At 40.0% G+C, this 16,486-nt stretch overlaps 2 long non-coding RNA genes across 3 annotated transcripts in view; one reads left to right on the plus strand and one right to left on the minus strand.

The window, feature by feature from the left end:
• Positions 1–518: 518 nt before the first annotated feature.
• On the minus strand, positions 519–12,151 carry LOC141103365 (uncharacterized). Its single transcript, XR_012235308.1, has 3 exons — positions 11,800–12,151; positions 6,255–6,371; positions 519–1,151 (listed from the first exon to the last, which is right to left on the minus strand). It is a non-coding gene; the product is annotated as an uncharacterized lncRNA (long non-coding RNA).
• Positions 12,152–12,726: 575 nt separating this feature from the next.
• Positions 12,727–16,486, plus strand: part of LOC141103367 (uncharacterized) — a 60,716-nt gene continuing 56,956 nt past the window's right edge. The window contains exons 1-2 of one of the 2 annotated variants that reach the window (XR_012235309.1): positions 12,727–12,861; positions 15,267–16,052. This is a non-coding gene — a long non-coding RNA (uncharacterized lncRNA). Of the gene's footprint in view, positions 12,862–15,266; positions 16,053–16,486 lie in introns of those variants that run through there. The other variant, XR_012235310.1, reaches the window with a different exon arrangement.

Raw genomic sequence — 16,486 nt, forward strand, 5'->3', positions numbered from 1 at the left:
CTTAGTGCTCCATCCAAGAAATTAACTAAACAGGCACTGCCAAGAGGAACTTGGCCATGGCAGATAACGTCTTAAATATATAAATAATTATTAAGATTAACAAATGTATAAAGAGCATAAATGGCTGGGCCAACATAGAATAAAATTTGTTCTGATGTGAAAAAGAAATACAACATTAGTAATGTCAGTTTAGGAGATGGGGTCCTCAGCTGTTCTGTTCTGTAGTCTTGGTCACTTGGCTTTCTGCTTCATTACTAAAGGCTCATAAATGGCTCTTGAAGCTCATTTGTGAGCTTCAAGGGTGCTCACACAGGCACTAATCTCCATATCTGAGTTAAGAAATGCATTTTAGGGCCCATCCAGACCTGTTTGTTGTGGTAAAACACATGGTCTGTGGAATCACAAACGTCCATTTTTTCATATCTTGGGGCAAGTTGCCAGCCTATGAATGACCAGTTGCATTAATAAAACACATGAACAAAGAACTGTCCCCCTTGGGAGACATGAACACCAATTCGTTAAAAAGTACACATTTTAAATTTTATTACAAAAGACAATAGAACATAATAATACAATCATTGTCTGTGTAAAGACTATTGCATAAATATCAAAATGAGTTGTTATGATACATATACAGATACTTGATAATCTCCAATGTACCCGACGCGTTTCTGGCTTTAAACTCCTTTCTTCAGGGATAATAGTAAGGAGATCTATATTCATATAATGGCTCATTTCGCATATCGTTTGGCCATGCACTTAATCTTAAAATACCTGCATAAGATTAATTGCCACAGGGTGAGCCGGACAGGTGAAATGGAGAATTGATTGCCCCTAAAGCCAAGAATACCCCTACGGAGGTCCACCTCAAAAAGGGCCACAGGTATAAGGCATCACAGACAGTATAACCTGTGAAGATCAGAAAAATTATATGCTGTATCACTATGTTTAGTTTCCAGCTCATATGGCTTTATCCATGGTCAGGATGAACCAGTTGAGGCCTCTAAGAAAATCCATACTCAGTGGGTATTCCCCTGGCATTCCCAGGCTCGCCGTGTGTGGAGAGAAGATTTACTAAAACTGGAGCAGACAGAATCTGGAGCATCCCTGCATGTCACAATCAGCTTCTAACTTCAGCTTGTTCAGGTAAACTTTGAAAATGAAAAATAGAAGCTGATTAGTTGCTGTGCACAGCTGGGGAACGTTAAAAACGTTTTGATGTTCTTCATTAGCACATGAGTAAATGTTAGAACTTAAATGTAGGGGTAGTTGTTTACTCCACTGATTTTTGTAGAATGCTGTACTAGAATGCTTTTGTACAAGTAGGGGCACGTGAGTTCCATCTCTTTATAGCTTCCTCTGTGAACTGGTAGACGTAAATCTTAAAGCATTTGCTGCACCCTGCAGGCCAAGTGAAATTTCCAATACTTCAAAAGCAGGTAACAAAGTGAATTTCAAGAAAAATTGTAAAAAAGGCTTGGACGTTTTCGGCATGATCAGACAAAATGTACAAAAATATATTTTTATTATATGAACATAGTAAACAACTTACATATATACATCTACATTAATGAGTCAAATACTATTTAAAGTAATGCATCTGTATATAACCAACTTATAACTACATGAAGTCTGAAAGATGAAAAATATAATTTCATTGTAGTAATGAATCCAAGAGTGCGGCTATATTACAGTAAAGCGATATAGACTGCCCAGCGCCACATCCTGCATACTTTTAAGTTTGCAGTGTGTGACGCGCTTAGGATCAGTTGGAGGGCATTGTCTTCTTCCTTCTGATCCTTTTACGTCACTGCCAGCCCACCACCGACGTCCTACGCTGTGTCACAACACCTGGCCTCTGCGCAGGCGCGGGATTGTGTCGGGTGCATGCGCAGTGACGATTGCAGCTGGTCCGGATGATGTCACCTCAAGGAATAACCGATTGGTTGATTATGGGCAGGGCTTGCATACTTTTGCACGCTTTTTCAGTGTTCTATCTAACTACACGCATTCTGTGTGCCATTGCACCGGCGGCTGAAGTTACTGAGGGGTTCCCTGTAAGGAGGTATTTCCACTCTGCAGCATGTTAATGTCTGCCTTCACCTCTTTGCTCCTTATTATTACTTCTCATGATAATTACTTTCTCTTTACACTTTTTCTTTTACCGATCACCTAGTATTTTACCTGGCTTTCTGGATTTTGTGGGGAGGTTACTGCCATTGGCCTCTTATGAATCAGTGGCGATAATTACTTTATAGTGAGGACCCTGTTAGTGTCCTTTCCTATTTGCCATATGCTTTATTCATCACTGGCCTTTGACCTTTTTTAAAACAACCCCCCCCCCATATTTAAATGCTAGCCTTCAGTGAAGTTGGTGTGTTTATGATATTGTATCTTTGGATATATCTGATCCTGTCCTCAATTATTGTGGGACATGTACAATTTTTCTTTCCTCTGATTCATTTGCTCTTATCTGCCACATCTAAAGTATAATTTTTGATGGGACTACCTGACCCCCCAGCAGCTGCCCTGCATCTTGTATATTCTGATTTATTTTTTTTAATTGTGAACTTATATTTCATATACCCCATATTATATAGTAAGTATTATCTTTTATTAAATTGGCTTAGTATATATTCTAGTCTCTTTACATATGACTTTCTTACAATTTAGTTAATTGTACAAGATGCGATTGGTCCCTTCCCCCCCCCTTTTCCCTTCCTCCAAAATGCAGTATATACCTTATAGACTTTATGGACATTTTGTCCATGTCCTTTCGGCATACCCCAGGGCTATATAAGGTATCATGCTATGTACGCCCCCATAGTTACCTGGTTTGCTCGTCCTGCCCCATGGATGCCCTTTGGGTTGATCACCTTTGGGATATGTGAAATGGAATGCCTCATTATGATCTGTATTGTATTGTGTATTTTATACATGTCTATATTGTATTGTATTTTATTTATATTTTTTTCTTTTCCCACATTTGTTAGTCATTCTGATTCTCCTGAAGAAGCCCAGGGCGCGTAACATGCAGAGCCAAGATCCAGTCTACATCGCTTTTCATCTCTTGGATTCATTATTGCATTGAAATTATATTTTTCATCTTTCAGACTCCTTGTAGTTATAAGTTGGTTATAAACAGATGCATTACTTGAAATAGTATTTGACTCATTAATGTGGATTTTAATATACATGTTGTTTACTATGTTCATATAATAAAAATATATTTTTGTACATTTGTGTACAGTCATTATTTACCAAAGTGAATTTCAAAAATGCTGTGTAATGAAACAGTAGGAAACTATAAATGGGAATCACATACAGCAATATGAACATCAACATACTTACGGGGAAAATGCCATGTAAGCAATCAGCAAATTTCTATTGCTTGAATAGTTTTTTTGCCTTGCTAAAAGCAGTCATACACATTTCTATTTCTCATTGGATTGCTAGTTGTCATACTTTGTGTAAAGAAACTAAAGTCATATGTAGTTTTTTAGTAAATGTGCTGCCCTTGATGCATGTAAAAACCATGCACAGGCTTTCTGACATTTATTTGCTTATGCAACCATTGCAGATCATCCAGCTTCTGTTGCTATGTAAAGTTAATTTCTGCAAGTGGCTTACAACAACAGGAAAATATTTTATGGTTCAATTCATTTTATTCATTTGGTTTGTAAAGTTGTCATATCCAAGAACAAAATACAGTTCGTGGAAGATAAAAAACATATTCACATATCTAGTAGTATAGAACAAGCAGGAACGTTGCTGTACTACACAAAACCTATTAACAAAAGAGTGGGGGAAGGTGATAGGAAGAAAGAAAAATTGGAGAAGGGACAATACAGATCAGGAAGAAGCTTAAAGGGGTTGTAAAGGCAGAAGGTTTTTTATATTCTATGCATTGAGATGAAAAGTCTTCTGTTTGTAACAGCCTCCCTCAGCCCCCCTAACATTTACCTGAGGTCCCTCTCTGTCCAGCGATGTCCACAAGTGTCTCAGCCATCCGAGATTCACCCTCCTGATAGGCTGAGAAACAGCAGCAGCGCCATTGGCTGCCACTGCTGTCAAATAAAAGTCAGCAAGCCAATCAGGGGAGAGAGGTGGGCAGGGCCGGGTCAGGGCTCTGTGTCTGAATGGAGATGCTTGCTGTGGGGGCACTCAACAGGAGGGAGGGGCCAGGAGCACAGAAGAGGGACCCGAGAAGAAGAGGATTGGGGCTGCTCTGTGCAAAACCACTACAACAGAGCAAGTAAGTATAACATGTTTGTTAATGTTTATAGAAAAAAAACAAGGCTTTACAATTTCTTTTAAGTGGTGAAGAATATGTGTAATGCACAACCTAAAGATGGGACCTAAAGGGGGCGGTGTAGACCAGGTCGTGGTCAAATCTTATTTTAGAGACCGAATAATTTTTTTTCTTCAATTAAGATGTCCTTTAAAGACCCAGAAATTGATGCAGCTCTATATTCTTTTGAGGTTGTACTATATCCCTCACAGACTACACACTATGGCACTGCTGCCTACGCCAATGTGCACTAGGAGGTGTCCCAAACTGCACCTATATTAGAAGGGGGTGGTGGACCACCTGAACAGAGTATTTCAAGTGTTGCTACCTTTAGATCCTAAACCTTGCTTGCTTAGTCTATTAGACAAGTTTGAGTGGGAAAATCATACTAGAGAGGCTATTACTAGGACTTTATTTCTAGCTTGGAAACTGATCATGATGCGTTGGAAATCAGAGAACCCTCCTATGGTTATGGAGTGGGTGGCTGCGGTGGGAAACACCATTAGAATGGAAAAGATTATTTACCAGCATAGGGGGTGCTTCCACAAATATGAGAGGTTTTGGGATCCATGATTGGGTGTGCCTGGGCTTGCCCCAGCAGATCTGACCATGGCCTAAATGTGGGTTGATTATATGGTTTGACCTTATTATGGGCATAGTTCTGACATGGGCATGTATTTTCTTTATGTATGTTGCATGGTATCCGTGCTGCTTGCTTTCTGATGTATACATAATACAGTAACTATTAACATGAATCTGTTTTATCTTTGTATAATGAACAATGTATGCGGTTATCTATGTTCTTTTAAGCAGTATGTAACCAATAAGGTTTTTTTCTTGGATAAAAAAAAAAGATATCCTTTAAAGTACTTTTTGATATGATTTTCATATTTTTGAAACTTGATCTGCCATTTTTTTTGTTATAATATTAAATAAAGAGATTTGTAGATTAACAACTAGAGGAAGCTGGATCTGTAAAATTAAATCTCTTAAAAACTATTAAGATAAATTATCAGACACATAGGGAGTGCAGTGTCTATCTTTGTAAGTAGTGCAGTAATTTAATCACTTTCCGCCCATAGGATGTAATATGTCTGTAGCTGCAGGCAACATCCCAGTATCAACATTTTCAGCTGGTGATTTTTTTTTTTTTGCTATATAGCTGCTTGATCACTTCTACAGGCGGGGAAGGGGGTCCCTGCCAGGACCGATCCGACCACTGGCATTCGGTGCACTGATCAGAGAGAGAGGAACTGACATTGTTCCTTCCCCTCTGTGAGATCAGAAACAAAATCCTCATTGCTTCCGGTTTGTTGTAAACAAGCCATTACCGGCTTGCATCAGATCAAACCAGTCTGGGGTTGATCAGTTGCTTTGGAGAAAAGAAGAGAGATATGAGGTCTAAATTCCCCAGATCTCGCCAAAAAGAGATGTCATGGCCCATGCTATCACAAAGAATGTTGTTTATCCCTTCTGTAAACAATAAAGTTGATTCAAACAAAAAAAAAATGAAAGGAACAATGTTAAAAAATGAATTTAAATAAAATAAATAATAATAAAACAAAAAAAAATGCAAAGCGCCCCTGTTCCCCAAAGCAAAGGCGAACACGCACGTAGGTTCCCTGCACATATGTAAACGGCGATCACACCACCCATGTGAGGTATTGCCGCAAATTTCAGAGTGAGAGCAATAATTCTAGCACCAGACCTCCCGTGTAACCCTAAACTAGTAACATTTTAAGCAACAGACAGCATGCATTCATTAAAACAAAAAAAGCGCTATAAAGTGTTATAAACAAAAATGAAAATATAGTCCCATATAAAAATTGTGTAGTCCCATATGATAAAGTCCAAAACAAAGAAAAGGTGAAACAGTCATAGGTGAATGGCGTGAAATTCATCCATAATTAATAAGTGGATAGATGACTTTTAATTGGAAACATCTATATGGTAATATGCTTACCAGAAGTAAGCCAAAAAGGGCGAGTGGCTTAAACCCAGCCTGGGCCTTTAGAAGAACGATCCAGGTGAGACAGGATAAGATGCACTCGTCCCGTATATCCAATTCACAGAGATTTATCTGAAAATATATGGCAAAAACATAGCGTAATACTGATGACGTAAAGCACTCCAAAACAAATAATAAGTGCAACACTCACCATAGAACCAAAATCATGAATAGTCATAAAACATCCAGTGTCCGTAACAACAACTAGGATTGTTATGTGAGTGTCATGCAATCATGCAAAAAGATTTTCTTAGTGAGTATATTGAAAAAGATAGAATGTGAACGATACCTAGAATCTGCTTACCAGATATAGGTGGAAAGTGAGCATGTAACAATCACCCAGATAAGAGGCATGAAAAAGGATCCTTCTAGGTGCAGCAAGCCACAAGTACAAACTGCTTACCAAATGGCAAACCGATGTGAACAGACTCCATTTAGCTAAAACCTTATCACCATATGTAGAGACACAGGGTATGAAACTGTAGCGAACCTTAGGGAAATCCTGCTTACCAGATATCCAAACAAGGTGGGCAGATGTAATAAAGCACCAAACGAACTCCTGACAGGAACGACGTGGATACGTCCTGACCAACTGGACCCGAGCTCATGTATTATAAAAAAGCAACCAATAGTGTGATACTGTATAATCCTTGATTTATTAGGTTAGAATAACACTTACACTTAAAAGAAAGATAAAAACGATGCCGGTCGGCACTCAGGCAAACTCCCGTCCTCAACAAGGCAAACGTGGTGACGTCAGCAATACAATACAATACAATTTTTGTATTGGTGTGCCTCACTTGTAACCGCAGCTCTTCCTTTTATTTATTCCAAGCACAGTTTTTTTCTTTTATTCAGCATGCATTCATGAAAGACAAAAAAACAGAAGTTCCCCACACACAAGGTAAAGTCTACAGGTCTGGAAAAATCAGTTTGTAAATGGAAAGAAAAGTGGCTAAAAGACCAAATTCAGAGAGTAGTGGTCAATGATTCACACTCCGAATAGTGGTGTACCCGAAGGATCAGTGTTGGGACCCTTACTTTTTAATATCTTTATAAATTATATTGGGTCTGGGATTAAAAGTACAATTTCTATCTTTGCAGATGACACCAAGCTATGCAGTGGAATAACATGCTTACAGGAAGTATCCATATTACAAGCTGACCTCAATGCACTGTTACATTGGGCAACTATGTGGCAAATGAGGTTTAATGTTGATAAATGTAAAGGTATGCACTTGGGGGCTAAAAATATGCATGCATCATACATACTAGGGGAATACAACTGGGGGAATCAATGGTGGAGAAGGATCTGGGTGTTCCAGTAGACTATAAGCTTAATGATAGCATGAAATGGCAAGCAGCAGTTTCCAAAGTGAGCAAAATCCTTTCTTGTATTAGGAGAGGTATAGACTTTAGAGAGCAAGAGATATCATTTTGCTCCTGTACAAATCATTAATAAGACCTCATTCTGGAATATGTAGTTCAGTTTTGGGCACTGGTTCAACTGGAGAAAGTGCAGAGAAGGGCAACCAAACTGATAAAAGACATGGAGGAGCTCAGCTATGAGGAAGTGAATGAGGAACTGAATTTATTCTCTTTTGAGAAGAGGAGATTAAGGGGGAATATGATCAACATGTATAAATACATAAGTGTTCCATATAGTGAACTTGGTGTTGAGTTAATCACTTTAAGGTCATCACAGAGGACAAGGGGCAAATAGTAGGAGGAAAAGAGATTTAATCTCCAAATACGAAAAGGCTTCTTCACAGTAAGTGCTGTGAAAATGTGGAATAGACTTCCTCAAGAGCTGGTTCTGTCCAGGTCAGTAGATTGCTTTAAGAAAGGTCTGGATTCTTTGCTAAATGTACATAATATAACTGGATACTAACATTTATAGGTGAAGTGGATTCAGGGAATACCGACTTGCCTTTTGGGGGATCAGGAAAGAATTGTTTCCCCTGTTGGAGCAGATTGGATCATGCTTTGCTGGGGTTTTTTGCCTCTCTCTGGATCAACTGTGGGTATAGGATTGTGTATATGGAATTGTAAAAATGTTTATTTTTTGCCTTGTATTGGTTGAACTAGATCAGTGATGGCGAACCTTGGCCCCCCAGATGTTTTGGAACTACATGATGCTCAACTACACTGCAGAGTGCAAGAGCATCATGGGAAATGTAGTTCCAAAACATCTTGGTGCCAAGGCTCGCCATCACTGAACTAGATGAACTTGTGTCTTTTTTTCAACCAGACTAACTATGTAACTATGTAATCCACCTTTATATTCTCTAGGGCCTCTTCTTAAAAAATAATATAATGTTTGGGGGTTCTAAGTAATTTTCTAACAAAATTTTTTTTTTCGATCTGTACATGTTTGAGAAAAATGTCAGAATTGGCAATGGTAGGCAAGTGGTTAAATATAGTGGGAAACTTTTTATTTGAATTATTTTTTTCTTTATGCTGAGTTAAAATAAAAGCTTTTATATCTGTTGATCCTAAAAATACGGTAAGTGGTAGCCATACACAAAATACTATAACCTTTTTTGTTTTAGAATCCACCTTTTTTTCCAGTATTTTATGCTTCAATAGCCTATTTGCCTTCTGTTTTTCTTTTACAAAATATTTATTTCAAAAAGAACAAACAGCGCAATATCTCAATATAAAAAGTAATATATAGAAAAGTAATAATAAGATAATATGGGCCAGTGGGCCGATGACAACGATAGCAGAGTAACACACATGATGGCCAATGACAGCAGTGTCACATACAATGGCCCAAGAAGCCTGTACAACCAAAATACAGGTATACAATTGCACAAGAGATTGTTTGAACTCACAGGGTCTGCACCTTGTGATTGATTAGGGTTGCCTACAACCTTAGGTAGTAGGCAATACCGAAACTCCGAACAAGCTTAAGGACAAAAAGCTCATAAGGGCCCAAAACAAAAAGTACAGTGAATGAAGAGGAAGAAGGAGAAGAAAGAGGGGGAGCAGAAGAGGGAGGGTGGGGGTGGTCCCACAGGAGACATCAGGTCAAGAGCAAAGAGCGGTCCAGGTGAAAATCGGCATTATGTGTGATCCATGGTTCCCACACTTTCAGAAACTGAGCATGTGTATTGTTCAGAATGGAGGTGACCTTCTTGTGCACTATAGTCCCTATGAGTTGGTGCCTAACCTCGGCAAAGTGGAGGAACTGTTGACTCCAAGCCTTAGATACTGTTTGGCAGGCTGCCAGGAAAAAAAAGCCCGCCCACCTCTGCTGGTGTTTGGACAAAAGCTGCTATAGGTTTATGTAGTAAGGCTTCCCACAGGTTACGCGCCAGGTGCAGCCTTCTATTTTTCTAATATGTGATGTACAATGGTATATTCAGATGCCTGTACTCTATGTACATCAAAAAGTTGAATAATTTATTGCAAAAAATAAAAAATAAATAGAAGGTTTTTGATTGTTGAAGATTCTTCTAGGTGTGCTGATACAGAGTGGGTAGATTTAGCTTCCCTACCCCTAGCTTTTGCTTGTCTTACGTGGTCTTTTTAGCTTAAAGTAGATGCCAAGTCAAAATGTTTTGTTTTTTTTATCGTTTTAGACGTAGTCTGAAAACTTAAGACCCCTGTCAAGGTTTGTTTGTTTTTTGCTGTTTGTGCCCCACAGAGAGACACTTCCTGCCCCAAAGATACAACAGGAAATATTAAACAATTGGTACCAGAACAAGTGTCCCCATTAAAAGAGCTTCCCTCGCCTCACACCTGTTCCTATGACAATTCAAAAATGTAGGCTTTGTGTACCTGGTGACTAGTCATCAGGAACAGGAGAGTGAATCTCTCCAGCAGGGTCATGAACAGAAAACTTAAAAAGGTTCCGCATTCTATTCATAACTAAAAAAATACTTTAATACTAAGAATTAACCAGTTGACTGGGGTTGAAGAGAAGCTGCACAAACCGATTGGCTTGATGGGGTAAACAGTGCATGAGGAAATGGTAAGAAAGTTAGCAACAAGATATAGTGTAGAATATTTTTTAAATAATATATGAAGGATTAGCTTGTTCTGAAGAAAAAATACAGTTTAAAGATTGTGCTACTAGAAAAAGGAGACAATATTTATGTCCCTGTAACAAATAGAAACAGGCCAAATAGAAGAAGAAACAGGCCATCATCCCAAAAAGTTTAGTATACAAAATAAACCCCCAAAAGAGACTTTATCGGCCATAAGGACCACATGACAAATGTATAGAAATATAAAGTATGAAAGAATTGTACAAGCTTAATTTTAACAACAATAAATTATTGTTAAAAACAAGTAACGGCACCAAAATAACATGAATACATAATAGGACAGTACTCCACAATGCCTGTTGATGATACAATAGTCTCTTATGGACTAATCAAACAGGAATCACCCGACAGGTTTCAGAAATAGATTTCTTTCTTCAGGGGTGTAAAGTATGCAGAATAATTATTTTAAAGTGGTGTACTACCAAATCATAATAGAGGTATGGGTCAATACACCCCTCACCTCATCCCAACAATATACTTGAAGAAATAAAAAGAGGAAAAACCCTGGGATTGTACGGGTGAGGGGGAAGTAGGTATACAAGGAGAGTAGTAGGTAGTATGATTGGTATGACAAGGTACCCAAAAGTAGTAAAAAATACATACTTTATTTGAAATATGCAAAAATAGAATAATTTAAAAAGCAATGAGCAGTTCATACAAAATACCTAGACCATGTAAATGGAGGTTCTGAGATAAAGAAGCATGCATATACATGATACATTAGGAACCCAAAATGTTTTGGATTTAAAAGTACAATTCCTTCTTCAGGGATTTCCTGTGAGGATGTATTGTATGATCTAGGGAAGTACATAGGTAAAACATACCAATCATTAGTACAAGTATGCAATGGACATATATCATAAGGTATAAATGGTGAAGGATGGGAGCTTGGGAAAAAAGGAGCAAATGATAGAAAAAGGACTTACTCATTCACAGAATCCCTACAGTATGTATAAATGGGAGATCTCAAAGCCCCGCAGATGCATCAACGGTGCCAAACCACCAGCGTCCACAAGGAACAGCGAGAGAGGAAAGGGGGATGTGCGTCCCTAAATGTAAATATATGGTATGATATAAGTATCAAATTAATAAATAAAATGAGTCAAAAACAAAAATGCATGGTATAAAGTAACTGTAATCGCGTCCAATTGGGCACCTCTGTGATACTGAGGATTAACCATAAAAGTATGATAAAATCACACATATATGAGTACCAAACGAGAGGTATAAAGGGGTGAAAATAAGCTGGCTTGGATAAAAATCCTAGGCCAGTCTTATCAAAAGTTCACTCTGTGGTACAGCTAATGCAGCTTGAAAGGCACGCTCACAAAGTGGGCCAGTGATGTTGTCAAAAGTATAGATATATGTATATTAGCATAGTATATCATAGGGGTATAGGAGTGTATCAAAAACGCCAACCCTGTATGGTGGAGCCAAGTACTTACTTCAATCTTTTAGTCTGCCATGAGATACATCCTCCTCCTAGATGTGTAGTCTAGGTGTGCAGCACATCAGTGTGTCTGCACCTGGAGGTTGAAATAGCAGCTGAGTGAGAGTAACCCCGCCTACACTGGGCGGGGAATGCCATGATCACCATGCTGTGTATTGCATAGGGGGCAGGGCCGAGTTCGGCGTCACTTCTCCAACAGCTGATAGAGTGTCAGCAAGGAGGTACTGTGCGCCGAATATTGTTCCCTCGGCGCGGCGGCGTCCGGCGCCACCGCATCATAAGGCACGATGACGTCTGGCGTCGCAGCGCCGCCGACATGAGAGAAGAGGGCACAGTGGAGGCTCGTCCGAAGAGCAGCCGTATCGCGCATGCGCGAATGGCGGATCAGACGGACCGCCAAGAGCCCTAAATAAGGCCCCACTACCAAAGGTGTGGGGCCTACCCGTGCCGGGGGACATAATTCCGGTAATGAATCCTTGATGGTAGGAGCAATACAATAAAAAAAATAAATAAAAAACCTATTTTTTATTGTATTGCTCCTAACATCAAGGATTCATTTCCCTGCAGTAAATCTATTTGTTGCCTACTACCGGAATTATGTCCCCCGACACGGGTAGGCCCCATACCTTTGGTAGTGGGGCCTTATTTAGGGCTCTTGACGGTCCGTCTGATCCGCCGTTCGCGCATGCGCGATATGGCTGCTCTCCAGACCAGCCTCCACTGTGCCCTCTTCTCTCGTGTCGGCGGCGCTGCCACGTTTGACGTCATCGCGCCTTATCACGCTGTGGCGCTGGACGCCGCCGCGCCAAGGGAACAGTATTCGGCGCACAGTACCTCCTTGCTGACACTCTATCAGCTGTTGAAGTGACGCCGAACTCGGCCCTGCCCCCTATGCAATACACAGCATGGTGATCATGGCATTCCCCGCCCAGTGTAGGCGGGGTTACTCTCACTCAGCTGCTATTTCAACCTCCAGGTGCAGACACACTGATGTGCTGCACACCTAGACTACACATCTAGGAGGAGGATGTATCTCATGGCAGACTAAAAGATTGAAGTAAGTACTTGGCTCCACCATACAGGGTTGGCGTTTTTGATACACTCCTATACCCCTATGATATACTATGCTAATATACATATATCTATACTTTTGACAACATCACTGGCCCACTTTGTGAGCGTGCCTTTCAAGCTGCATTAGCTGTACCACAGAGTGAACTTTTGATAAGACTGGCCTAGGATTTTTATCCAAGTCAGCTTATTTTCACCCCTTCATACTCCTCGTTTGGTACAATAACTCATATATGTGTGATTTTATCATACTTTTATGGTTAATCCTCAGTATCACAGAGGTGCCCAATTGGCCGCGATTACAGTTACTTTATACCATGCATTTTTGTTTTTGACTCATTTTATTTATTAATTTGATACTTATATCATACCATATATTTACATTTAGGGACGCACATCCCCCTTTCCTCTTTCGCTGTTCCTTGTGGATGCTGGTGGTTTGGCACCGTTGACGCATCTGCGGGGCTTTGAGGTCTCCCATTTATACATACTGCAGGGATTCCAGACAATCTTCAATCCTTGGCTCCCAATACATAAGCCTACATATGGCTCTACTCCTCTAATGCCGCGTACACACGGTCGGACTTTTCATCTACAAAAGTCTGACAGCCGGTCCGACAGACTTCCTGCGGACTTTCGGCGGACTTGCGGCAGACTTTCTAACGAACGGACTTGCCTACACACGACCACACAAAAGTTTGACAGCCTAGTATGCGGTGACGTACATCAAGTCCGGCGAGACTATAAAACGGAAGTTCAATAGCCCGTACGACACCCTTTGGGCTCCTTCTGCTAATCTCGTGTTTATCTCGTGTTAGTAGAAGTTTGGTGAGAGACGATTCGCGCTTGTGAGACTCGTATTTTTCAGTTCGTTTTAACTGTTGTTCAGTCTGTGCTTGTGAGGTTTGTATCTGCTTTTCAGTGCGTTTGGTCAGTTGGCATTGAGAAATCTTTGTTTTATTGTCCGCTCGTTCCTGATTTTCAGGTCGTTCTTCACAGGCCTTGCTGTTCTTCAGTGCGTTCTGTTAAGTGCATTCTGACCAGCCGACCGTTTTATAGCCATGTTACCTGTACGTACTCGTCGTCGAGCTCGTGCATTGTATGTGTTTGGTGCTGTAGTTTATTCTTCAGACCAGTCCATGAACAGGGCGAGGAGGAGTTCATGGACCAAGAATTGGTTGCTCCAGCGTGACCAGTTCTGTCACATGCCATTGCTCCGTGAGATCCGTGAGAATAATCCTTAGGATTTCAGGAACTTTCTCCGGATGACGGACCCCGTTTTTGACCGTTTGGTGGCTTTGCTGACCCCCTATATCAGCAGGCAGGATACCTGCATGAGGCAAGCCATCACTCCGGAGCAGAGGCTAGTTACCACGTTGCGGTACTTGGCAACGGGGAAAAGCCTGCAGGACCTCAAGTTCTCGACAGGCATCTCCCCCCAGGCTCTGGGGATCATTATCCCAGAGACCTGTTCTGCCATCATCCAGGTCCTGCAGAAGGACTATATTAAGGTAAGAATTTTTTCTTTTATTAGCATCACATGTTCTTTTATTTATTCTTTGATAATGTAATGTATTTCTTAGCTCAAACACTACTTACCATCATTGTAATATAGTGTGAATGTCCCCTTTTTCTTCTCACGCATGCTTGATTTGTTTCATGTTCTTTGTTGTCATGCATGTATATTTGCCTTCAATAACCTCTCCAGCATACAATGCTGGTCACATATTCACCTAGTCTACTCAGTTTGAATGTATTTAGTCAGCTGCATTGTATTTTGTTTCCCCTAAACTCTATCCAAATAGTGTGCTTATAATTAGCTTGATTTCAACCCCCCCCCTAATAATTTGCTAGAATCTTCTGTGGTGTTGATTTTTAAAAAGCAAATATATGTTGCACTTTGCAAAATGCATGTGCACTCTACAAGTGCATTTGCTCCAGTGCTTTAGTAAATGAGCAGAAGCTCTGCTGATTTCCATCATCAAATCATATACAAGCCACAAAGTGTTTTCATTAATTGCCCTTGCATGTGGTTGTGTACTCCTTGCAACATGAAAGCCTTTTTACCTTACCTCATTTACTTTAAGCTGGGGAGCAACTGCACTTGCAGAGTGGGACAACTGCAGTCTTGTAGCCTTTTTAGTCCATAAATCCCTGTGTGTCCTAAAATTAATATTTTTTGGTAATTTCACCACCCCCTAAAATGTAATCAATGTTCCATCAGAGGGGGTGAGCAATCTGATAAGTGTGCCTTTCAATATTATTTCTTCCAGAAGATATACATTATTTAATGTTATACTGATGCTGTGGAATAATGTTTTTAATTGTATAATTTTCTTGCCATGTTCGATTCAAAATTACTGATTTTTGTTTTCTTGTTTGATTCCCCAGTTTCCTTCAACGCCACAGGAATGGCAGACTGTGGCATCCCATTTTGCCACCCGTTGGGACTTTCCCAATTGTGGAGGGGCTATAGATGGGAAACATGTCCACATTGTGCCACCACCCCATTCGGGGTCATACTATTTTAATTATAAGGGGTTCCACAGTATAGTTTTAATGGCGGTGGTGTCGGCACACTATGAATTTCTATATGTGGACGTGGGGAAGAATGGCCGGATGTCGGATGGAGGAGTATTTGCCCAGACGGAGTTCTGCCAGCGTCTCCAGAGTGGTGGCCTGGGATTGCCACCTGATGCGGATAACGTGGAAGGACTCCCCTTTGTCTTCATTGCCGATGAAGCCTTCGCTCTGAGCAAGCACCTCATGAGGCCATTCCCCCAAAGAACCCTCACCCTGGAGAGGAGGGTTTTTAATTTCCGGCTGGCCAGAGCTAGAAGAGTGGTTGAGAATGCGTTTGGGATTCTGGCCAGCCGGTTCCGCCTGTTTCAAACCTCCATTAATTTGGCGGAATACAAACTTAATTTTATCATTTTATCGTGCTGCATCCTGCACAACTTTTTGCACAAACATTCTCAAAATTATATGGTGCCAGTTGGGCCTGAGGCCGGACTTATCGTTGAGAATCTTACGGGCCTGGATACTGTCCATACTGGCTTGGCCCCCCAAAGTGCCCGTCAAGTTAGACAGCAATATGTTAATTATTTTATGGGTAGGGGGGCCATTGCAATGGGCCAGGATATCTAAATATTTAAAATAAAAACAATCTTGATGAAATCTTGAATTATATTTATTGCTTGCCTTTCTTTTGGGCTTTCTCCTAGGTTATGGTCGAGCAGTTGTAGTGCCAACTGTATTTTCCTTGTAAGTTTCTAAATAAGCTCCATTGCCACTGTAAACCACTTTTTTGAAATTTATAAACACTGATACTGAGCATTGAAATAACAAACCACACATTTATTTAATTCTAAGCAGATGTTTTTAATCTTTGGTATCCATTCAGTTATGCATTTAGTATAAAATGTTCCTAGCCAAAAATATAAAGATATATTAAATAAATTTAGAATAATATAATTAGAGTTAAATATTTTTAGATAATCAAAAATAAAATTTGTTGGGCATTTTGATTTTAGCAAACAGGCCTTTTTTTTTTTTTTTTTTTGGTGTTTTTTAAAATCCTTTTTTTTTTTTTTTTTGTCCTTTTTCAAATC

This window comes from Aquarana catesbeiana, linkage group LG07 (genome assembly GCF_042186555.1).
Source record: "Aquarana catesbeiana isolate 2022-GZ linkage group LG07, ASM4218655v1, whole genome shotgun sequence".
NCBI classification, from domain to species: domain Eukaryota; kingdom Metazoa; phylum Chordata; class Amphibia; order Anura; family Ranidae; genus Aquarana; species Aquarana catesbeiana.